Source organism: Ambystoma mexicanum, chromosome 10 (assembly GCF_040938575.1).
Source record: "Ambystoma mexicanum isolate Mex_15411 chromosome 10, UKY_AmexF1_1, whole genome shotgun sequence".
NCBI classification, from domain to species: domain Eukaryota; kingdom Metazoa; phylum Chordata; class Amphibia; order Caudata; family Ambystomatidae; genus Ambystoma; species Ambystoma mexicanum.
Genome location: NC_090932.1, coordinates 604,384,421 through 604,410,003, shown reverse-complemented (window position 1 = coordinate 604,410,003; position 25,583 = coordinate 604,384,421).

Here is a 25,583-nt window from a genome sequence, read left to right as displayed (position 1 = left end):
GAGGGACTTTTGCAACCCTTCAGAGAGGGATTTGACTGATGAGGATCTCTTATTGGACTTATTGGACTTGGCTACAACCCAAATTGAGGTGCAAGTACCACCAAAAACAATGATAGACACCATGCGCATAGCCGCATTTACCATCACATTGCCACCTTTTATGAAGCTCTATGAGAGCTTGAGCGAACAGATTAAGAATCAAACAACGGTCATGGCGATGCTCCACTCGAAAATTATATTCGTAGAGGGCTTTATCACGGCTATCCAAGGCAACTTGGAAAAGAACACTGAAACAAATGCCGAACAAATTACTAACATACTACGCAGTATCATCGAACCCATTATCAACCACAGGAACCAGAGAAAATAAGAGCAGGTAAAACAGCACAAGGACCTGGATTCCTTAAGTCTGGATATCCATGTCCTAGATCCCCCGAACCTTTAAAAGTAATGTGGGTCATTTGGCAACTCCTTTGGAAATCACACGGGAAGAGGACAGACCGACTCATTTGGACAACCTTACTTCTAGGTGTAGCATGGGCGAACATGTCCCTTCCCTTGAAATCATAAAGATTGAGGATAATTCACCACAAGGGACTCCTTCCCCTCCCGTTCTCCTAGAAGCTTTGAAGAAGGGAAGTACTAATAACTTCAGCCCCCACTACAAGGTCACCGAGCCCACAGCTACTTCATCTATATTGACTAGATTAGGTACAGCCAAGGCAGCGCAGACAATCCAGCCCACACTGAATGCAAAGGCCCAGGTTAACTTACCTAAACAATATGAGATATTTTCCAAATTGGAAACGGGATCTAAGACCACCCAAAGGACCATAAAGGTCACCTCACTCAAGAAGAAAGTTATTAAAATCTACCTTAGGCCAAAAAAATGAACAGGGGCAAGTTGCTGTTGGCCACTTTCAGCCACCAAAAAAACAAAAACGTCAATTTCCCAAGACCAAAAAGTCCTTGCTGAGAAACTTAATGCTCCCAACTACAAATAACAGTGATTACAGGGAGTTTGTTACAACAATGGAACAAGACATGACAAACTAAGTGTTACACCTTTCCAACGATGGCAGTCTAGACGGCATTTGTCGTTATACAGATCCGCACTTCGCGGGAATTCCAAGATGGCAGGGAATCGCCGGCACGAGAGGATTAACAGTCTAGTTGCTGCACGTCTTTCACTCACGGGATCGAACGATCACATGACTGCTTTAAAAGACCAGAAACCTTCCCTTCAGTGCGTCGCTTCTGCTCAGTACGACGCTTCGTAAGTTCGCTATTTGCTTTTCTAAAAGATTCCTGATTATATCCATCGATATTACCTTAATTTCTTTTCTACTTTCATCCCAGTCAGTATTCCAGCACCTCCTGTTCCTCCCGCAAGAACCCCTTTCCCGAACTTCCGGTCTCAGCATTCTCTTCCCATTCAGGTTTTGCCTTCCCGTGCAGAATCCCTCTTGGGCCAGCCTTCTTTCTCAAGACAGTGAGTTTCCTTATCTACAGAACCAGGATTCGTCTCTTTCCCCTTCATTTCTATCTATCACTTACCTTTTGCTTCATCCGTAATCTTCAGGTCTTTTCGGAGCCCACTCTCCCGACACCATCTCCCACCTAAAGAATAGATCAGTGAAAAGGTTACACCAGTAAGTGGGGACTACTTCCAATAGAATACAATCCCACTTTATCCACTCTCATACTCACCTTCTCTCCTTTCTTCTGCAGAGAACTCCGCTTTTGCTGCTACAAACTTTGCGCCAAAGAAGAGATCGCTACCCAGAAGCACTCGTCAAGACCACCTAGGGTTTTCTTCCCCAGAGGGTTTCCCTGGGGCTCCAGTCTCTCCCTCTCTGGTATTCAAATTCCCCGAGATTTGGGGAAGGCAGGGGTCTCCGGGAGATTCTCCCTAGCTGCTCCAGGAGATTGCCATCAGAACAGGTTAGTGACCATATTTGATTGACTGCCTTTTATTGTGACACTAAGGGCCGGCGGGGGTGAGATAAGAAGACACACTACTAATGGGTCCCTTTTAGAAAATCAAGATGCTGAAGATGGAAGTAGAGACCTAATACACCTCTCAACTTATACATCAGAAGAGGATGCTTCTAGTCCCCTTACAAGGGCAATTGAAATTGGACTAACCCAGCAGGGGAGGACAGGCTTGGTAATCAGGAGGATGGGACAGTGTCAAGTGGATCCGAGTCAGATGACGAACTGGAGGAAGTATCACTTGGAGATGAGAACGAGTGGGGTAAATCCTCCAATAAGCAAAATAGCAAGAATTCAGTGGGAGAGGGGTAGTTACCTCACTGATCCATGGTGCAGAATCTTACCCTTCGGATGGGTATAGAAGAAGACCATCACAAAAAGCAACCTTGTTTAAGTCACTCGAGCAGAAGAGACTCGAGTTGGCATATAAACATCAACAACAACTAGCACCAGCCCCTTCGCAACAACAGGGGCGAACTGGTTAAAACATCACCCAGTAAAGGTGCAAGCCAATGTTAAGGACACCTTTCGAATTTCACTGGAAAGGATGCTCTACATAAAGGACAAACTCATCCTGAATAGTGCAAACGTTCTGTGCTTACTTTATTGCATACCTATACTTAGGGAAACCAAGTCCAGGGACATTCTCCTGATTGAGTTTCCGGAGGAAGCAAGAATGGACAAAGTGGTGGTATACCTTGACTCCTCAGCTAAAAATCGGCTACTGCTTGCTGCGGGCGATAAACTGCTGCTCATGGCTTTCTTTTGAAGAAATTGGAAATATAGGAAGCCACCTCGCAGAGCCCCGAACGATTGCCTCTACGTATATCCCGGACTAAACCCTCTGTAAGTGGATTAGAGACCGCAAACAACAGTGAAAGAGGGGCAAATCCCCAGGTGGGTGGCCCAAAGGGGCCCCTTATCATGGGGACTACAACCAAACCTCTGGATTGTGAACAAACCCAACAGAGTTAATGTACCAGTACCCGAACGCAGAGGTGCAGAACAAAACCCACTGGAAAAGGAAGACTGGAGTTGGTTAGCTGGAGCACTGGCATCTGGTTCCCCTCGTTCATAACAATTAAAATCAGGGGCGGGGTGAAAAGTCCTGTTTGATACTGGGAAGCTTCTCCCACGTCTTTGGTAAAGGGGACCTAGTATTTGACCAGTATGATATAATATGTCTCCAGGAAACCTGGTTCAGGGAGACCACTGCCCTGGAGGGCTTTGTATCTCATCAGAACATGGCTGAAAAGGGAGGTCAAGTCACCCAATGGGATCAGTAATAATAGTTGTCTCGAAGTTGTTTCATCTAAAAATCCATCACCCTTGATACAGGCTCTTATCATCAAAGAGGTTGGAAACAGGGATTATCATCCCTGGGTTGGCCTGCTACTGAATTTATATTGGAACTGTGCTTCCTCGAGTTATGGGGGATTCCTCAAAGACATCACGACCTTAATCGATCAAGCTATGATGATGTCAGTAAACTTGGACATACTTGTGTGTGGGGGGACCTGAACGTCCACTGTTTTGATGATAACTCCATCCTTATCAGTGGCCTACTTCCAAACGTGACATCACAAATTGTCAGAGGCTTGCAATGGAGAGTCCAACTACCCTCAAAAAGTACCCGGAAGAATGGGCCCTATTTATGGAGGTATTATTTGAAAACATTAAGATTATCAAAAAAGTACCGCCATCATGGGCGAGATCCATAGTAGTCCCGATATTTAAAAAGGGCGATAGGGCCGACCCTGCCAACTATAGACCTATCGCCCTTCTAGATGTTATTAGGAAACAGACTGGAGTACCCTTACTAAACACTATGATCAGTGGCAGGCTGGTTTTGTACAAGGAACTGGAACAGCGCTAAACCTTTTTATCATAAATGTCTTAAAAACCAGGGCCAAGATCAGGAACCAAAATAAGATCTACTTGGCCTCTATTGATCTGGCCTGGCATTCGATATGATCGATCGACTAACTCTGTGGTCTAAATTGAAGGCATGGTCTTGTCCCAAAGATCTAATGGAAATGATAAAGGCTTTATACTCCAACACGTCTCTGAGAGTAAGGCTAGATAAGCGAGGAAATCTGTCGGACAACATTCGAACATTCAGGGGAATCAAGTAAAGCTGTCAACTCGCACCAGCAATCTTCAATCTCTATATATTGGATGTAGAAGCAGCATTCAAGGATGTCAGATGTTTTCCGCCCTGTCTTGCGGGTGTACCCTTGAGTAGGCTGTTATACGCGGACAATTTGATTCTACTGGATTAGATGCAGGTAGGCTTCCAACGTCAACTAGATGCATTGGCTGTTTACATCGATTCCAACTCCCTTAAGATCAACATTAAAAAATAAAAAATCCTAACTCTGGGATGTAAACAGGGAGAAAGAATGAAACCGTACGCATGGTTCTTGCAAGGCGATAAGATTCTGGAAGTTGGACTAACCCAGCAGGGGAGGACAGGCTTGGTAATCAGGAGGATGGGACAGTGTCAAGTGGATCCGAGTCAGATGACGAACTGGAGGAAGTATCACTTGGAGATGAGAACGAGTGGGGTAAATCCTCCAATAAGCAAAATAGCAAGAATTCAGTGGGAGAGGGGTAGTTACCTCACTGATCCATGGTGCAGAATCTTACCCTTCGGATGGGTATAGAAGAAGACCATCACAAAAAGCAACCTTGTTTAAGTCACTCGAGCAGAAGAGACTCGAGTTGGCATATAAACATCAACAACAACTAGCACCAGCCCCTTCGCAACAACAGGGGCGAACTGGTTAAAACATCACCCAGTAAAGGTGCAAGCCAATGTTAAGGACACCTTTCGAATTTCACTGGAAAGGATGCTCTACATAAAGGACAAACTCATCCTGAATAGTGCAAACGTTCTGTGCTTACTTTATTGCATACCTATACTTAGGGAAACCAAGTCCAGGGACATTCTCCTGATTGAGTTTCCGGAGGAAGCAAGAATGGACAAAGTGGTGGTATACCTTGACTCCTCAGCTAAAAATCGGCTACTGCTTGCTGCGGGCGATAAACTGCTGCTCATGGCTTTCTTTTGAAGAAATTGGAAATATAGGAAGCCACCTCGCAGAGCCCCGAACGATTGCCTCTACGTATATCCCGGACTAAACCCTCTGTAAGTGGATTAGAGACCGCAAACAACAGTGAAAGAGGGGCAAATCCCCAGGTGGGTGGCCCAAAGGGGCCCCTTATCATGGGGACTACAACCAAACCTCTGGATTGTGAACAAACCCAACAGAGTTAATGTACCAGTACCCGAACGCAGAGGTGCAGAACAAAACCCACTGGAAAAGGAAGACTGGAGTTGGTTAGCTGGAGCACTGGCATCTGGTTCCCCTCGTTCATAACAATTAAAATCAGGGGCGGGGTGAAAAGTCCTGTTTGATACTGGGAAGCTTCTCCCACGTCTTTGGTAAAGGGGACCTAGTATTTGACCAGTATGATATAATATGTCTCCAGGAAACCTGGTTCAGGGAGACCACTGCCCTGGAGGGCTTTGTATCTCATCAGAACATGGCTGAAAAGGGAGGTCAAGTCACCCAATGGGATCAGTAATAATAGTTGTCTCGAAGTTGTTTCATCTAAAAATCCATCACCCTTGATACAGGCTCTTATCATCAAAGAGGTTGGAAACAGGGATTATCATCCCTGGGTTGGCCTGCTACTGAATTTATATTGGAACTGTGCTTCCTCGAGTTATGGGGGATTCCTCAAAGACATCACGACCTTAATCGATCAAGCTATGATGATGTCAGTAAACTTGGACATACTTGTGTGTGGGGGGACCTGAACGTCCACTGTTTTGATGATAACTCCATCCTTATCAGTGGCCTACTTCCAAACGTGACATCACAAATTGTCAGAGGCTTGCAATGGAGAGTCCAACTACCCTCAAAAAGTACCCGGAAGAATGGGCCCTATTTATGGAGGTATTATTTGAAAACATTAAGATTATCAAAAAAGTACCGCCATCATGGGCGAGATCCATAGTAGTCCCGATATTTAAAAAGGGCGATAGGGCCGACCCTGCCAACTATAGACCTATCGCCCTTCTAGATGTTATTAGGAAACAGACTGGAGTACCCTTACTAAACACTATGATCAGTGGCAGGCTGGTTTTGTACAAGGAACTGGAACAGCGCTAAACCTTTTTATCATAAATGTCTTAAAAACCAGGGCCAAGATCAGGAACCAAAATAAGATCTACTTGGCCTCTATTGATCTGGCCTGGCATTCGATATGATCGATCGACTAACTCTGTGGTCTAAATTGAAGGCATGGTCTTGTCCCAAAGATCTAATGGAAATGATAAAGGCTTTATACTCCAACACGTCTCTGAGAGTAAGGCTAGATAAGCGAGGAAATCTGTCGGACAACATTCGAACATTCAGGGGAATCAAGTAAAGCTGTCAACTCGCACCAGCAATCTTCAATCTCTATATATTGGATGTAGAAGCAGCATTCAAGGATGTCAGATGTTTTCCGCCCTGTCTTGCGGGTGTACCCTTGAGTAGGCTGTTATACGCGGACAATTTGATTCTACTGGATTAGATGCAGGTAGGCTTCCAACGTCAACTAGATGCATTGGCTGTTTACATCGATTCCAACTCCCTTAAGATCAACATTAAAAAATAAAAAATCCTAACTCTGGGATGTAAACAGGGAGAAAGAATGAAACCGTACGCATGGTTCTTGCAAGGCGATAAGATTCTGGAAGTTTCCTACTTGACATACCTCGGCATTTGCCTGAGAGACTCCCTTACCGACTCATACAGAGAGACCACCTTACGTACCAAGGTTAAGAACCTGGCCGCTCAGGCTAGCATGATATTGGCTCGTCATTGCAAATTCACCCTGTCACCGGTCGTGGAGTTCTACAGATTGAAGGTAACCCCGATTTTGACCTATGCAGCTGAGACATCTTTCTCCTTATCGCTGCACATCTGGCCAAAACTAGAAGGCCTATTTTGGAGGAAGGTTTTAGCGCTAACCAATGGTATTCCAGTCCAGGTTATCAGAGTTGAATTATGCTTGACATCACTGTACGCTTTAACCGTCTAGAAATCTTTATCGCTTTATCGTAAGTGTCTAATGGGTCAAGTCGAAGGAGGCTTTGGTGCACTTAAAAGAGCTTTGTCCACCAATAGAGAACCGTTGTTGTGGATCTGGAAAGCAGTTTGCACTGCAATACTAGCCAGTGTGTACCAGACAGCAGATATATTAATTACTAACCCGATGCTGGTTAAGTGAAAACTATTTGAGCTGGATTGGACAGACACACTAGATACTAGAAGCAAGTTCAAAGTTTTGGCAAACCGTTTCTGGACGAGAGAGCGAGAGGATCTCTTTCCAGCTACTTAGTGACATTTCCCTGTAGCCATCTAAGGAGCCAATTCTTGCGATTTTGCTTGAACTTGTACCACACTACAGGTGGCGCTTTGGAAAGACAAGCTAAATCAAGACTTTTCCTGTAGACTTTGTAAACACTCCTGGAAATCTTTGTTAACATGTCCAGTTTTGAGCTCTCTCTGCATAAAGGCATTTGGGCAAGTACTTTGATGAAACAACTACCCTCTCAGCTGATGAATGGTGGACGCTCTTGATCAGAGGTTCTTTTTTTAATTTATGTATTTACAATTTTATATACACCAAAAGACAAACCATTGAGCAGGTATAATAATGAACCCAAAAGAGAGAAGAAGAAGGAAAAAAATCATCATCCAGTTAAAAGGAGTCATTAAACATATCCCAAATGTTTCCATACAATGACAGCTTGTGTTTCAACTTGAAAATCATTTTTTCAGTTCTTGAAAGACAGTGCATCTCCTGAACCCAGTCCTCAAAAGAAGGGGGGATCCTGCTTTTCCATCCACGTAAAATTATCCTTTTGGCCACAATGGTAGACCGAAAGAACCATTTCTTGGGAGCAGAGCTAAGATCAGAAAGCCCTGTATCATCACCTAGAATCACGGTCTTGAAATCCAGTACACACCCACCGCCAGTAATCTTGTCACACACATTGCAAATATCGCTCCAAAAACCTCTGACTCTCACACAGCTCCACAACATATGTTCCAGAGATCCAACCTCTTGATCACAACGCCAACACGCATCACTGTCAGCCATGCCTCTCTTGTGCAAAGATTCAGGACACCAGTACACACAATTAAGAATCTTAATCTGCCTAGATCGCTCTCCCAAATTCTGTGAACACAAGGATACATTCCTGCACAAATTTTGCCAATAATCGGAATCAATTTCAGAACCAATCCTTTCACTGCATACCTTCCGCAGTCTGTCATTACCCTGAAATCGTGACACAAACAACTAGTACATTTTGCTGGCCAAACCCCCTCCATTCCCATTCAGGTCGCCCAGAAAGATGTTCAAGTCCAGGGTTTTTGACCAGTCAACTTCACCCACCACTCTCTTCAATCGTCTGCAAGCGGAATTTGAAAGATTACCAAAACCACAGCTGTTTCTAATCTCAGCTGCAGTCAACCATCGTCCATCCTTCCCTAAATCAGAAATCTGTCTAATACCCGCCAGGAACCAATCTGGCAAAAAAATCATTTTTGAGTTATCCCGAATCTTTGGATTCAACCAAATGGAGGCCCTCTGGCATTTAAAGGCGTCATAACCCAACAACGCTAACACCTCACACCACGAAGTGCGTAAAAAAGCCGTCACCAGTAACTTGTCCCGAGATCCTTTACTTTTAGTGGTCAGAAGTGCTTCAGGGCCAAGCGGACCAAAGGCATTAGCTTCCGCTACCACCCAGTGATCTAACTCACTACTCAAAAATGGAAGAAAAGAATGAGATGAGAAGGCTAATGATAGGCCTTAAATTTTGGGACCCCCAGACCGCCCAGATGAACAGGAAGCTGTATTTGCCAGATAGCCAGTCTCTGAGGATTTCGATCCCACAGAAATTCCTGAATTAGACGCTCCCAATAACAGTTTTTAATCCTCAAAGGAAGCATGCTTGTCATAAAATTGATCTTCGGTGTCAAGTTCATTTTTAAGGCATTAACTTTACCCCACATCGATAGACTGAGATGAGACATCTGGCCAAATCCATTTTACAGTCTTGAATAATTCTTTGCATGTTTTCATCGACCATAAGCGAGACAGGAGATGTCAACCAAATACCCAAGTATCCTAAGCGCATATCGCACCACTGAAATCCCAGACCCGTGACAAGATTTTTATCACATCTGTGCGAAAGAGGTAAAATCTCTGATTTTAACCAGTTGATCTTGTAACCTGAACACGCATAAAAATCGGATAATATCCGCATCAGACAAGGAAGAGACACATCTAAATCCTGAAGCACCAACAAAAGATCATCTGCCATGCCTTCTGCACAACACCCCAGCAACCAAGACTGTGCAAATCAGCTTCATTCTTGATACAAATAGCCAGGGGTTCAATCGCCAGCAAAAACAAAAGAGGTGACAACGGACACCCCTGATGAGTGCCCCATTCCAAACGGAAGGATTCTGAGATAATCCCGTTGGTCTTCACATCTGCCATTGGATTGGCATATAAAAGTGCAACCCAAGAAATGAAATCCTCACCAAAATTAATCTCCCTCAGTACTGAAAACAAATAATCCCAGCAAACCCTGTCGAATGCTTTCTCAGCATCAAGGGAAAGGACCGCAGCCCCACAGTCTGCCGCCCCAGCAATCTCCATGGTGAGCAACAATTTCCTAATGTTACTGGATGCACGTCTGTTTTTCATGAATCCAGACTGTTCTACATCAATCAACCTAGGCAAGAATTTTTCCAAACGCAAGGCCAGGACCTTAGCCAAGATCTTATTATCGGTATTGATAAGACTGATGGGACGGTAACTGGCTGGGAGACTGCCATCCCTCCCCTTTTTAAAAAAAACAGAGATAGAAGCACGACTCATACTTTTAGGCAGAGACCCGTCCAACCTCCTAGCATTGAACACATCCTTCAGAAGTTGTAAAGCTGAATTTGGAAGAATCCTATAAAATTCACACGGGAGTGTTCAGCTGATGTCAATACACATCACACCATGCCCAGTCCGGCTCTTCCCAGATTCCAGCAACACAGCGTGAGAGCGCTGCATCATCCTCAAAACCACTCCGAATGGAACCACACTAAGAAGATGTGCCGTCGATCCCCATTGCATCAAGATTTCCTTTTCCGAGTGTCAGGATCTTCCGCATGATCCCACGCAGCCAATTAAAAGCGGCGTTGGGAATGATCAGCTGACCGCGTCGTCATGTTGAAGTGTCCTTTTCTCCTCCCCCGCCGATCTGAACGCTGAAAAAGATGTAATAATACGCAGCCGGGAAAGAGTCAGAAGTTCTATCCAGCACTAATCCACATCACAGGAACCAAACAGAGAGTATGGAGTAACACAGAAAGGTTCCGTAGTTTATTTTTAAACTGTAAACACGTTAACTGACACGCAAATCCAGCGCCATTAAATGTAATAGAAACCATGTTCCAAAATGAAAAAAAGGCATAAAACAAACCCAATAAATGCAGGAGGCCAACAACGAAATCATGAGGATGCAATTAGTTGCTCAGAGCAGGCAAAGGCTGGTCCCTTTTATACATTTCCAGCCAACCCAAAGCCTGAGTTGGATCTGAAGTGCTCTTTTCCCCATCCGGAAAAGCCACAACAAGAACATTACCCTTGTTGAGAAAGGCTTTTAAATTAAGTTGTTTGGCCAATTCCTTTGCACTCCTGAATGATCTTCTCAGAAGAAGGATCTCCTTAGGAAAATCAGGAAAAATAAACACAGAGTTACCTTTGAAAGTCACATTCCCCGCCTGCCTGGCAGCATTCAACAAACACTCCTTAGACCTTTGATGTAGAAAGGATACCAGGACATGTCTAGCCTTGGCCCCATCTGCTTACCAATCCTGTAAGCGTTGTCAATGTCACCAATCTTAATCAGGCTGCAATGAAAACTCTCCTTGAAAACTTGAACTACCAGGGAAGGTAAATCCTCCTTATCACCAGCATGATCATCCATTCCAACCAGCCTGATATTTTTAGCCCTCATCCTCATTTCCATTTCTAGGCGCTGTTCCTTTTCTCTCAACAAATCAGACTTCAAGTTGTTGTATGCTTGGAAAATTCCCGCAATCTCAGTGCTCATGGTTAAAGAAGATTTCTCCAAGTCAGTTATCCTGCTATCCAGTTGGCCAGTCTTCAAGTTGAGCTCAGCCATAGTCAGTTTGATATCACAAACATCTTGTGCCACCTGAAGAATGATCTTGTATTCATCCTGGATGCTTGGGGTTTCTCCCATCTCTGAAATCTGTTTGGATTTCTTTGAAGCAGGGTTTTCAGCCTCTTCTATCTTCTTCTTTGAATTCATAATAATATCTTGAAAATGTCTTCAGGGAGAGGTCCAGGAGCAGTTGAGCTAAGCTGCTACTCCACTGCCAGCCATTCTAGAATCCTTGATTAGAGGTTCTAGGATTTCATTGACCTTGGCCCTGCTTGTATTTCTGAAGGAGGCATTTTTGATTTTGGAATCAGAGGCACGAAACCTGATGGAAAGTCCTAAATAGTGTTCATCATATATTGGACTTGAACGTTAATTTCTGCCCACAAACTTTTCGTACCTTGCATCCCCGGAGAGTTTGCTGAGATTTTTGAGTTGTCTCTTTTTAATACTCTGAAATTCATGTTTTGCTTTTTCTTCTTTTATTTTTACTTTTGTAAATTTTTCTTTTTCAATTTTTCTTTTGTGTTTTGTAGATAAATAGCTAAAAAGTTTCAATTGTAAACCATGTGCTTAATTTTAAAACATTTTGGGAGCAGAGGTGGAGAGCAGTCTGCAGCAGTCCTCATCCTTGTGCAGGAAGTCGGCTATATCAGCCCAAATCCACCGCAGAGCGGTGAGCGGAGTTGGGAGCAGAGGTGGAGAGCAGTCTGCAGCAGTCTGCTGCAGACCCGCAGCAAGAGTGTAATGGAGCCCGAAGTACTTCCTAAAGGGAGACCCTCTAGGAAGCCGAGTGTGCCGAGTGTGCCTGGCATGCAAGCCGACAAAGAGTTAGACGTGAGCTCAGCCACAGCCACGTCAATAAGTAAAAGAACAAAGATCTCCGTGAACACTGAACCGAACGCCTCTACCTCGCAAAACAAAAACTCAAATGCAATAGAAAGCGAAACACAATTTACCGCGGCCCCGTCAACAGCAACAGAGGCTCCTGCTCTGGAGCTGGCCCCCGCGATGCCGCTGCAGCTGATCTGAAGCAGCTCCAACGGTGGGAAGGCTGGAGCGCCACCTGGTGCCGTGGAGAGCGCAGCTCGAGAGCAGACTGAAATTGGAATGGAGAATGGAGAGGTGAGTGGAAATCAGCCGTCTTCCCCACCTGCGGCCACGAGCAGCCCGCTGTCCGCCAGCACGGCGAGTGCTTCCAGCGCGAGAACTGTTGGAGGACGGCTCTCTCCTGAAGCAAAGCGGAACGCTTGTGGCTGGGTGGGACAATGTGGTGAAGAAGAAGAGCCACAGTTTTGAATTGGAAAGTCGGGCGATGCCCAGAATCGCATACAGGCGCGTGCATGGCATCTACACCATCCGCACCATCCTCACCGACGGCTTGTACCGAAAAAACCCCGAGTGCCGAGCTCCCCTCCCCAAAACTACATGAAGTGGGGCCCAAGAGCCCAGACGCGTGCAGGCAGTCGGAGGCAAGCACACGTGAAAAAAGGACAGAACCAACTAGAACACCGCCAGTTCTGAAATTAAGCAACATGGAACAGATACAGAAGTGTATTAAGATAAAGGCAATGACCCACCAGCCTGACAAGGCCAACGATGAAATCGTATTGTCCACAAAGTATGTGTCCACCATGAACCAGCCTGGAAAAAAGGCAGGGGCATGTACAAATGAGCGGGTCAAAAATCAGGTCAAAAATCTGGATAACAATTGCGCAACTGATAGTCCGCTTATGGACGGAGACATAAATTCGGAGAGAGATACAGTCAACGAACTGGAAAATTCGACTAAGGAATCAGAGGGAGAACTTTCAAAACTAATACCAAGAGCCTTAAAGAAAAAAAGACCCAAAACTGACAAAACCGAAAAAAAACCCATAACTAACGAAATATTGGGAAAGGAGACAAAAGAAGTAAAATCTATACCAAAAGAAATTGAAGTCGTAAAAGTGATCAAAAGGAGAAGCACTTCCACCATAATCCTACCCAATCCACTCCTATCATGTCCCCTCAAGGCATTTTTCACACAACAGTACAAAAGAAAATTGACCACGGAAATTGAAGTCTCAGATGCAGAGATGCTGGAAGTAGCACACGACCACCACCCAGGGTCAAAGCAGAGAAAAACGGACTCAATCTGGTGCCAAGCACCAAAACCAACCACGGAAGCCGTAGAGCCCCAGATAAACGAAAATAACAGTACTACGGAGCAAACTATAAATAAGAAGGATACAGGGGTGGGGTCAGCCAAAAGGCCCAGAAAAAAGCGCAAAACAATACCGTACCAGAGAATAATGAAGCAAAGGATAACCCCAAAGAAACGAAAGTGCCGGCGCAGATGCAGTCAGCACCCAAAAAGCCAAGTGAGGAAGATTTAACGAGGGAAGGCACCATTTCAACGCAACAACCGCAAGATGATCCAGGCCGAAGCTCCTCTTTGGCTGAAAAGGAGCGGAGGTATGCATGGACAAAGCCCCATCTGGAGACAGGCATACTTAAGACGCCTTTCGGTTTGACTTCGGACGGAGAGGGGCGTATGAGTGCCTTCGAAGTACCAAAACATAGAATCTCAACTGGCCGAATAATAATAGACCAAGATCAAAGCGTGCTGATGGAACATTCGGCCCTAGATTCACCAGTACCACAAAGAAGACACGTGAAAAGCCAAACATCCCCAAAAAATCGCCGGCTCAGCGATATAGCAGCAGGAATGCAGAAGTTCTCCCCTAACAAGAAACCGGACATGATCGCAATTATGTCGGCAATGTCAGTCATACTTTTTTTTTTTTATAAAGTATTTTATTGTTATTAACATAGTACAATGGTCATAATAACAAAGCAACAAGCAAACAAAAACAACTTCAGACTGTCATAGTCGTTCACAATCAGAAAAGGTACCCTGAGCATCAACAGTTGAGCGATCATCTCATCACATGCAATAATGTATAGTATGGTACAAGCACAAAACAAAACCCCCAGTGCACATTCCCCCGCCTGTACATGGGACACTCAGGCCACACCTTCCTCCCACCTGTCCCATATTTTCGACGCTTTGTTGGGACAGCCTCGCGCCGAGTAAATCCTACGCTCCATCATAGCGCATATGTCCATATCCAATTTCCATTGTTCCAGCGTTGGGGAGTCAGGGGCACCCCATTTCTGCGCGATATTGCGCTTAACCAGCCCCATCGCCGTGTGTAGGAGCAATCTTTCCCACTTATTAGCTTCTATCTCATCGGGCACGCCCAGAAGCAAAGCCCTTGGGTCCAGTGGTATGGTGCGAGTCAGAACTCGGGAGAGTTCCCTACAGCATGCGTTCCAAAAAGTTTGTATCTGGGGACACAGCCACAAAATGTGAATAAAGGTCCCCTCCCCATCCCCACACCGCAAACAGTTTGGGTCAGAAGCCCGTTTCCAGCCATATAGACGTGTCCTAGGGTAATAAACCCGGTGTAGTATTTTCAACTGCACTAATCGAAGCCTAGAGGAAATGGCGATTTCCCGGGGATGCATAAGGACTTGTATCCAATCCTCAGGATCTATCACCCCCACATCTACTTCCCATTTTGCCTTTAGTTCATTCAATTCGGGGGTAGCAAAGGAGGATATAGCATTGTAAAGGATGGAAGTGCATTTGGTAGGGATATGCGCCGGAAGGATGTTACGCTCTATGGGGGTATAGTCCGGTAACTGCGTATCTGCTGTCAGGTAGGGTCTCAAAGCATGGGCGAGGCGAATGTAGTGGTAATGTTCCGTATTCGGAATCTGGAATCGCAATTGTAGGTCATCAAATGAGGCCAAACACCCCTGTGTAAGCATGTCCCCAATCCTGGCAATCCCCGCATTCACCCACCTAGGCCACGGCTCCAACTTCTGGGTCTCAGCTAGGTTGTTGTTCCGCCAGAGGGGTTGTGCTCTAGTAGCCTTATTTTCCCACCCAATGAATCGGTGTGCCTGTCTCCACACTGTGATCATATGCGTAGTGGTTGTGGGCGGAGAGGTTCTCGAAAGGGGCTGATAGAGGAGAAGCAGCGGGTCAGTGTTGCGCATAGTGGCTATCTCAGCCCGTATATGGGGCAGGTCTCGGTCCCCGTGGAGAAGGTCATTAACCACCACCAGTTGTGATGCCCAGTAATACGTTTGAAGGCGGGGAACTCCTATTCCACCCTCCCAAATAGATCTTTGAAGTGTAGTTAACGCAATTCGTGACTGGCCTCCCCCCCATATGAGGTCTCTGAGAAGTGTCTCCACCTGGTGGAACTCCGAGTCGGGGACTTTAAGTGGGGCATTTTGAAGGACATAGAGGAATCTAGGAAGGGTCATCATTTTAAAAAGTGCCGCTCTTCCCATAAGTGTCAGGGGGAGGAGTTTCCAGTGCCGGACATCAACAATAAAGCGGTCTGTGATTGGTCGGAGATTGTTCCTTATATAGCTTGTTAAATCCCCGGATATCCATATTCCCAGGTAGCGAAACCCCTGTCGTTCCACCCGGTACGGGCAGTCCTGGGGGATTGCCTGTTCCCCACCCTTCACCGGAAAGAGGACTGATTTCCCCCAGTTGATTCTGAGTCCGCTGAGTTCCCCAAAGCGGACTAACATTTGCGTTACAATGGCAGAGGATGTTAGTGGGTCACCCAGGTACACCAGGAGGTCATCTGCATACAGGGATGTACGATCCTCGTGTCCCTCCGGCCATCTGAATCCTCTCCAGGCGGTGTTTTGGCGAAGCCAAAGAGCTAATGGCTCGATAGCAAGGGCGAACAAAAGAGGGGACAAAGGGCATCCCTGTCGCGTACCACGGCCCAGGGGGAAGGACCCAGAGGACCAGCCATTCACTCTCACTTCCGCCTTGATGTTAACATAAAGTAGCTGCACCCAGCCTAAATAGGCCTCTCCGAACCCCATGCGGCGCATTATTTCCCAAAGGTAGTCCCATCGAATGGAGTCGAACGCCTTTTCAAAATCGATTGCCAACAAGGCCAAGGGTTCGTTTATAATCGGGGATCTCTCCAATGCTAAATGGAGGCGGCGCAGATTCATCCGAGTCGATTTGGCAGGCATAAAACCACACTGATCCGGATGGATCAAGGAGGATGTGACTAACTGCAACCGATTCGCTAATAGCTTAGCAAGGACCTTAGCTTCTCCGTTAATCAGCGATATAGGTCTATAAGAAGCACAATCATGTGGAGGTTTGCCAGGCTTGGGAATGACCACAATGGTGGCCTTGCAAAGATCTGGTGGGAGGGTACCCTGTTCCCGGGCAGCAAGAAACATCCTATGTAGAGGACCGGCCATTTTGTCTACTCCTAGCTTCTGCCAAGTTTCAACTGGGAATCCGTTCGGGCCCGGTGCCTTTCCCGACTGGAGCTGAGACAGTGCCTCTGCAATCTCAGCCTCTGATAAAGCAGAGTCCAGCTGGTCCCTCTGTTGCCCCGAAAGGATCGGCAGCGTCACCTCATCTAGGAGGCAGGGGTTTAGCGGTGAGGTCGGAGCCCGATACAAATCTGCGTAAAACTCTGTGAAGGCCTCGGCAATCCCAGAGTCCGAATGTTGGGTGTCGCCCTGTGCCGTGACAATTTCCCGGACATGGCGCTGCCCCTCGTCTCTCCTCTGCAACCAAGCGAGCAGTTTACCCGACTTATCCCCAAGTTCATACACCCTCGCCCTAGCCTGCCAATGGGCCTGCTTGGCGTCATCCATCGTTCTGTTACGGAGGCACTCCTGGGCGCGCTGGAGGGATCGGTGGGTCTCAGGCGTAGGATCGGATATATGCTCAATCTCCCTGTCTCTCACTTCCTCTTCGGCCTTTAATATTTCCCGGAACCGGATGTTTCTTTTATGTGTCGTCCAAGAAAGGATTTCACCCCTTAGCACTGTTTTATAGGCCTCCCATAATATCACGGGGCTGTCCACCGACTTCTCGTTAATTTCGAAATATTCACCAGAAACTTCCTCGAGGCGATCTATCAGTTCCGGGGACCCCAGATAATAATTGTTAAGTCTCCACGTTCTAGGGGGAAGGGGACCCTGCATACGCAATTCAACTAAGAGGGGGGAGTGGTCCGAAATGCCCCGGGGGAGTAAATCTGCGGACATTGCCCTATGGAGGTCGGTATGTGGCAAGAAGAAGTAGTCCAGTCTGGACATGGAGCCGTGAGCGCCGGAATGGAAGGAGTACTCCCTATCAGTCGGGTGTAACTCTCTCCATACATCTCGGAGCCCAAGGGCCGATGCAAAACTGGCCAATCTAGTCGAGGTGTCAGGGTTGCGATTTCGGAGATGGGAACGGTCAAAGTTATCATTCATGGTATCATTAAAATCACCCCCCAGAATGAACGTATCAGGATGGTGTTTCCCTATAAGGGTAGTAAGATCGTCCAGTAATTCCTGTCCCAACCCGGGTGGGGAATAAATTGCGGCAATGGCCATCGTCTGACCCCAGATGGTCCCCATGACGAACACGTATCGACCCCTTGGGTCGCGCTCAACCAATTGCTGAGTAAATGGAATGCGCTTGTGTATCAGGATGAGGGTGCCCCTGGAGCCCATTGTGTACCCCGCCTGAAGGGCAAGGTGGTAATTAGTCCTCTGAAAAAAGGCACAGTGTGATCCGGCCAGGTGGGTTTCTGTCAAAAGGGCCACATCAGGGGAGTGTCTATTTAGAAATTGCCTAAGCAGGCGCCGTTTAATCCCGGACCCCATCCCATTCACGTTCCAGGTGAGGAACTTCAGGGATTTGGTGTGGCGCATGGGTGTCCCGTGAGTCTGTGCACAGGATATCTATCACACATGATGGGGGTCTGTACGATTGTAGCAATCAGTGAGAGATGGTGAAGTGGTAACTTCGACCAAAGACAGTGGTTCGTGTCCGTTATAAACATATGACAGTCTTGAAGTAACAAACAAACTTCCAAACATTCCCAACTTACCCCCACCCTATACTCCACCCCAACACGAAGTACCTGTCGCCCAAACATAGCTGGACCTTCAACTTAAGGTAGCAGCTCAAAAACCCAGACCCTAGAGCCGGGTCTAGATAAACAAGAAAGAGGGGGGGGGAAAAGGGAGAAGGAGAAGGAGAAGGAAAGGAGGAAGTTCGGCTAGGGGGGGGGGGGTTTTCAGAGGCTCCTCCAGAGTCCCCTCCCATGCGCCAGTGTCAACATCTTCCATGGTGGACTACTCATGCGTCCGGCTTAAGAATACAAACAAAGAAAGAATACTTCAAAGCGCCATTACTAGGCCAGAGGGGCGACAGTCCGGTCAATGTCCTCGCTGATCTGCATCGGGGTCCAGGACCCCCTGTTCATTCCTCTCCGGGTTTCCTCTCGGGGAGGCGTGCCTGGGCCTCGGTCTTCCTCTCGGCCTCCTCGGTCTCGCAGTCCAATCACCTTCTATATGGGCCTCCGCCCATTTCCATGCCTCCTGCGGGTCGCTGAAATGAACCGTGGTTCCACCATGATATATCTTCAGTTGGGCCGGGAAGAGCAGGCCATATTTCACATTTAGTTGGGCCAGCTGTCTCTTGAGTGGCTCAAACGATTGTCGTGCCCGCTGCACTTCTCGGGTGTAGTCCGGGAAAAAGGCGATTCGGGAGCCGTTATGGGTAATCGAGCCTTGTGCCCGCGACAGTTGCAGGAGGGCATCCCTATCTCGGTAGTTGAGTAAGCGGGCGATGATAGTACGTGGCGGGGCACCCGGGGGTGGTCTACCCGCCGGCATTCTGTGAGCCCTCTCCACTGAGAAGAACTTTGAAAAGGATGTGGCCTCGAAGATGTCTACAAGCCACTGCTCCAAGAACAGCTCCATACACTGTCCCTCCTCCCCTTCTGGCAGACCCAGGATATGGACATTATTGCGACGGGATCGCCCCTCTCCATCCTCCACTCTTGATTCAAGGGTCTTAAGGCGGTTTAAGGCCTGGGACAGTTGGCGGTTAATCCCGCCTATATTGTCTTCCACTTCAGAAATACGTTGTTCCGCCTCTCCCGTTCTGGAGGTTAGTTTCTGTAGATCGTGGCGTAGGAAGGAGACGTCTGCCGCCATGCTATCTATTTTGGTCTCCATGGAGGATCGGGAGTTAGCAATGGCCGCCATTACATCATGGAGAGAAAGAGGGCCCTCCCCATTGGGGGAGTTCGGTCGCGTTGCTGGGGCCGCCGGGGCCGGGGTGGTGGCGACGGCAAATTGGTCCATGCTGCTCTGTGTGGAGGGTTTCTTCTGCCTTTCTTTCCCCATAGTTCCGGGGAGGCGTGGGGCGTCCGGCACGGCAGGTCGAACAGTGCTAATTACGCCCTTATGGATCTACTCCGGTGTACCGTGTCGCAGCCCCGCAACAGGCCAGGTGGAAGGCCTCGGGGTCCTCCAAACACCTTCCAACACGCAGGTTCCACGAATCCACCGTCTGTATGGAGCAGGGGGGGGGGGAGAGTTAATCCCACCTACCTCTAGCTCTGTCGGGCCAGGCCGCTGCCGTCCTCCACCACTCGGGGCTGGGTCGAAACAGCCCAAGAGCAGGAGCCGTTTGTCCGGGCGACCTCCGGTTGTAAGAAAAGTCAGTGTCCACTGCGTGTGCCGCACCACACCAGGCCGCTTCAAGCCCCAATCAGACAGGAGGTGGTCTGCCCTCAAGCTCCGGCGGCCATCTTGGTTTCGCAGTTCGGGGCCCCCGGCCTTCAGTAAATTGCAGATTATGGCCCTCCAAACGGGCAGACCACAGCCCGGATTTCCGCCGGTCGTAGCCCCCAGCTTCACGGGCACAATCGTGGCGTTGATGTCGCTCGATGTCCCCAGGAATCAGGATAAAGGTACAGGATTGTGTCGGCGCTTACGGGAGCTCACTCAGCTCACGTCCGCATCGCTCGCGCGCTAGCCACGCCCCCAATGTCAGTCATACTTGCACCATTCTGCAAATTGTACGAAGCTATCAAAGAAGAGATCCGCGACAACACGGCAATTTTGACAACCATGATCTCAAAAGTTTCACATGTGGAAAGCTATATAACAGAGGTACAAGATCTGAAAAGTATTCACCACCAAACCAGGAATAGCAAAATTGAAAATCTAGAAAGAAAGATCGAAGACCTGGTGTGACAGAACGGTGCTCACACTGAGGCTCAAACCGGCCCGTCACTGAGGCCCCTCGAAGACGGGCTGCGGAAAGCAAAAAACAACATACCGTCCCCGGACGTGGCTACCGACCCAAAGCTGGTAAAATCAGCTCAAAACAAAAACAGAGACCCGCCAAAGACGAAAAGAGTACAGCCGGTCCTAACACTTAAGAAACCGGCACCTCCCCCTGAAGAGAGGATAGCTCCAGCGCAGGATGAACCAGAAGAAGCCTCCAAAATAAGATCTCCAAGAACAGCATAGGAGTTCATGACAGACCCGGTCCTAATGAACTTATCTCAACACTGGGAACGCAATGACTCTGACAGCAACGAGGACGACAACACGCCATCGAGCAAGAGCAAAGAGAGATCAAGACAGGTGATCCAATTAATGCTACGCTAGAGAAAGATCAGCCCGCAAGAGACCAGGGTGCAGGCCAAGAAAGGCAACACGTAAACTCGCCCAGAAAAATAAAACGATGCCAAAGCGAGGACCAAGATAAAATGTCACCGCGGAAAACAAGATGGAGAAGTAGGACCGAGCTTCAACATCAAAAAACAAAAAATGAGATCCGTCTATTCAAAATAGAACAACAAGATGCAAAAAAAGATTTCCTCATATTAAACCGACCTACTGTGGTCCAGATAATGAAGAAAACAAATTATTTACGGAAATTCAGAAGTGAAGATCTGAACTTTGTAGAACCGTACCACAGTGGGAAAATAGCAAAGGCGTACCTACACGTAAAAGCTGAAGGCATCAAATACATTGAGCAATCGACCTTTAAGGAACTTGAGAAGATGGGCTTTCTACTAACTGAAATAAAAAAATGGGAAAGAAAGGAGAGGCTAAGCGGAATAAACACCACGCAAGAAAAAAACACCAACAAACAAAGAAGGAACAGCAAGGTAAAGATGAAACTCCTGTGCATCAAAAGAAGAGCGGGACTATGCTGAGACAAACCAGCGACATTGGCTTGGGGTCAAACTCAAAGAAGGGCCTAGAATTTGGACAACGCCAAGCAGTCCCAGGAAACAGAGACAACCGTCTGAGAGGGTGGATCAGAAAAATACAGTGAAAGATCGGACCCGTGTATTCAAGTTAGAACAACTGGACCCAAAGAAAGATCATGTGCCATTAAATCGGCCGACAATCCTTCAGATAATGAAGAGATCGAAATTTCTAAACCATTTAAGATCCGAAGACCTGAAGTTGGTGGAACCATTTCACAGCGATAAAAGAGCCAAAGCCTACATACATATCAAAGCAGAAGGAAGGAACGAAATTGAACAGTCGGCATTCAAAGAATTGGAGCAGATGAGTCTCCTTTTGACAGAAATAAACAAACGGTAAAGGAACAAATGTGAGAGTTTCAGCGATACTGCAAGAAAACAGGTAACCCATTCTGATCGCTGTGAGCAGGGTCAACGACAAGCTGGAAGCCGGAGTTCAAAAGAGTTTCACCGCCGACCACGCAGTGACCCCTTCTCGAACTCTGATACGCCGAAATATACGGAAAAGGCTTTCAAACTGGGTCAACTGAAAGGCCCTTGTATTTGGCTGACATCGACATGGAATAAGAAAAGCAACAAATAGCAGCGAGATGGGCCGGCCCTCGACAATTCCCCCGTAGTAGCCTTCGAAGAGGAATGGCCCGCAAAGGAGTTTTTCTGCTTAGGATCTTGGAACACTCGCGGCCACTCACATTTAACGATGGTTGGAGATGTAGACATTTTATGCCTAGAAGAGACGTGGCTGATGGCAAAACCGGCGCTTGATGGCTTCACCGTAGAAATCTCTGCAGCTGAGAAAGGTCTGCTAGGAGGACCGTCAGCGGACTTACTAACAGCAATTAAAACGGGACTAGGAATCGCAGAACCACGAAAGTGGAAAGAAGCATATGAGATGCTGGTGATTCTGACAACTTGGTCCCAACGTGACATAAAAAGGGAGGAGATCGCGTGAATCTGTTAGCTATAATAAATTGCTATTGGAACCTGCAGCGCATGTCAACCACATCATTCTGCTTAAATGTGAGTACCACGATCGATCAGATATATGAAGAGTTTGAAGACATCGAAATCATCATATGCGGAGATCTTAACGCAAACTGTAATAATCTGACTCGAGTAAACCCTACTAGCAACCAACACCTTGTAACATCGGACCCAACCAGGGAGCGAGGGAAAGCATGGAAGGACCTTAACTCCACAAGAAACATTCAAAACATAGACACATTGTTCCCAAACCAAATAAACATCCCAAACTGGGCTAATAGATTGCATGGAGAGTTTTCAAGTTGAAAGAACTATTAACAGCAATCACAACTTGCTGACATGCACATGGCAAGGAATGAGACCAGTAAAAACTGGATATCCGCTGGAAACGGAAACAAATAGTCAACGAACACGGCTAAGGCTAACTGAAGCCGACATTTTGAAAATCAAAAACGCATGGGACCGGAAAGTCCTGTCCAACAGGCTGAACAAGCTAGATGAAAGGCCAGACTATATACCGTTACTATTGCCATACAAAAAACCACTGAAGAGAAGAGATGCAAATGCTGACCATCCGAAACATGCTTTCAACAAAGAGTTGGTTTAACAAAGAAAACTGGGACGCCGCTTGAAAAAAAGGGCAAAGAAAACTAATACCAATGAGGACTGGGCAAAATAGCACCGAGAAATAAAAAGGTATCAAAACTGGTAGAAACAACAAAGGGCAATCCAATATCAACGGGATGCTGAGGACATGATGAAAAGATTAGCATCCAAGAAATCAAGTGAATTCTGGTCACTGATAAAAAGCACAGTATCGACACAAAACGTGCCGCTGGGTAACACAGTCTCGGAGTGCAAATGGATACAGTATATAATGTCAGAATTTGAAGAGTTAAAGGAACGAACGTCGGTGAAGGTGTGCAACCAGAAATCCTCCTGGGTTAATCTGTCGAATCCGGAAGACATTGAAGTCAAAATCAAGAAGCTAGAAACATCAAGAGCTCCAGGCCCTGACGGTCTGACAAACATGTTACTCAAACAATTTCCAAAAGAGTGGTCGATTGTGATCAGCAAGATATTTGCCGAATGTGAGGCTAAAAAACAAATCCCAGAATCTTGGCAGAAAGCAGTGATTGTCCCGATCTACAAAAAGGGGAGACATGAGGACCCAGAAAACTACAGGCCAATTGCCTTGCTCGATTTTATAGGCAAAATATACGCAACTCTTCTGTTAGACCATCTCAGAGATTGGGAAAAGGGCAGCCCGGCGAAGGATAACCTCCAAACGGGTTTCCAAAAAAATGGAAATACTTCAATTAACATCATGATCATCAACATCTTAAAAGCTAAAGTGAAGGAAGGGGCCCCAAAGATCCACCTAGCTTTCATTGATTTATCCAAAGCTTTTGATAAAATTGATCGAAATATGCTGTGGTCCAAACTACACTCATGGAACTGCCCCCAATCGGTGCTTGATCCAATCAAAGCGTTACACTCACAAAACACCGTAAAAGTGAAATTAAGCCAGCAAGGATTGTTATCGGAGGAAATTGAGGTAAACAGGAGTCAAACAAGGTTGCCCTCTGGCACCAGCCTTATTCATCGCTTTCTTGTGCGACTTTCAACATTCTGAAGCAGAAGTCAGAAGCTTCCTGCCGAAAATGGGTAAAACTACCATCCCAAGACTGTTATATGCAGATGACGTTATCCTAATCGACCAGACAAAAATTTGATTACAAGGAAAACTAACTAATCTGGTGAAATACATCAATGAAAACTGTCTTGAAATCAACAAAAACAAAACTAAAGTTCTGACGATTGAGAAAGCTCCGAACAAAAATCCTAAACAGCTGTCCTGGTTCCTCTGATTCAATTCAAAATTGAATCAGTCAAAAACATCAGATATTTGGGCGTTGAAATCGACAGTTCGGGAACAGACATGGCTACGCAAAACATGCTTTGGGTCAAAGCGAAAAGACTAACATCACAAATGAGAGTCATTGATAAAAAAATCTGAAAGTTCTCACTAATCCCTGCAATAAACTTCTACAAGGGAAAAGTGGTTCCAGCCCTAGTGTGTGGAATGGAGGTCTCACTGTATACCCCAACCCCGATCTGGAGCAGACTGGAGGGGCTGGTCTGGAAGGCAATCCTAGGAGTCCCTAAATCAACATCGATGGCGGCCATTAGAAGAGAGCTGGGCCTACTATCCCTAGCATCCATGGTAGACCAAAGCACCATGAGCTTTTTCAGGAAAACAATCCTGGCTGAGAAGTTGTCGGCTGTTAACATCATTAAGGACGAAATGGAAAGTGGCAAATGTGCAGCTTTGAACAGTTGGGTGGAAAAGAGGAAAGACAAACTACAGGAAATAGCTTGCACAGAAAAAGAGCTGAAAGAGAATCCAGACAGAATTAAACAAAAAATGGAAATGATGGATTGGATTCAGACACTTAAGTCAGCCACAGAGAACAAATTATTAGCCCATCTCCCCGCCACGTTCAACAAAGTGAAATCCCCGCTAAAGTACTGCGTCAAAATCTCAGAAAAAAGAAAAAGAATGCTGTTCATGAAAGTGAGATTGAATTTACTGCTGACACAGGAAATCCTAACCATCAGAGGCGTTTCTGCCAAAAAAGAATGCCGGTTGTGCAAAAAGACAGAGGTGAAGGAAACTCTGAAACATCTAGTTATAGATCGTCCTAACACCAAACAAAACAGAGCTGTGCACCTATTACCGCTGATCGAGAATCCATGGATGATCCGTCAAAACAATCTATGGAACAGGTTAATATCGGGTGAAACCACAAGATGGACTGTGGCAATGGTGAATTTAATCGACACAATTTTCCGACAGATTAGGGAGACACCACCACCTCTCTAGGAGGACTCCGGAGCTACACACTGTTATTAGAAGCAAAAAGGCGACTGATTTGAACGATGAGTCAAAAGAGGATCAAAAGCTCCAAAAGCTTCAAAAAGTTTTAAAAGGCAACAATGTTTTGATAAATTTGTTCAGGGTTTTCCTGAATAAAAAAATTCAATTAAAAAAAAAAAAACTTTTTTTTTTTAAAAGGTGAGGATTTCTGATACGTAGGATAAATGACATGACAACTGCTGTCAAATTTTCCTATGCTTTCATAGGTTTCTACCCCTTGAAGTTTCACATTTTCCTGATGGTAGGATTTTCTTATGGTGGGAGAAAACGACATCCTTGGATG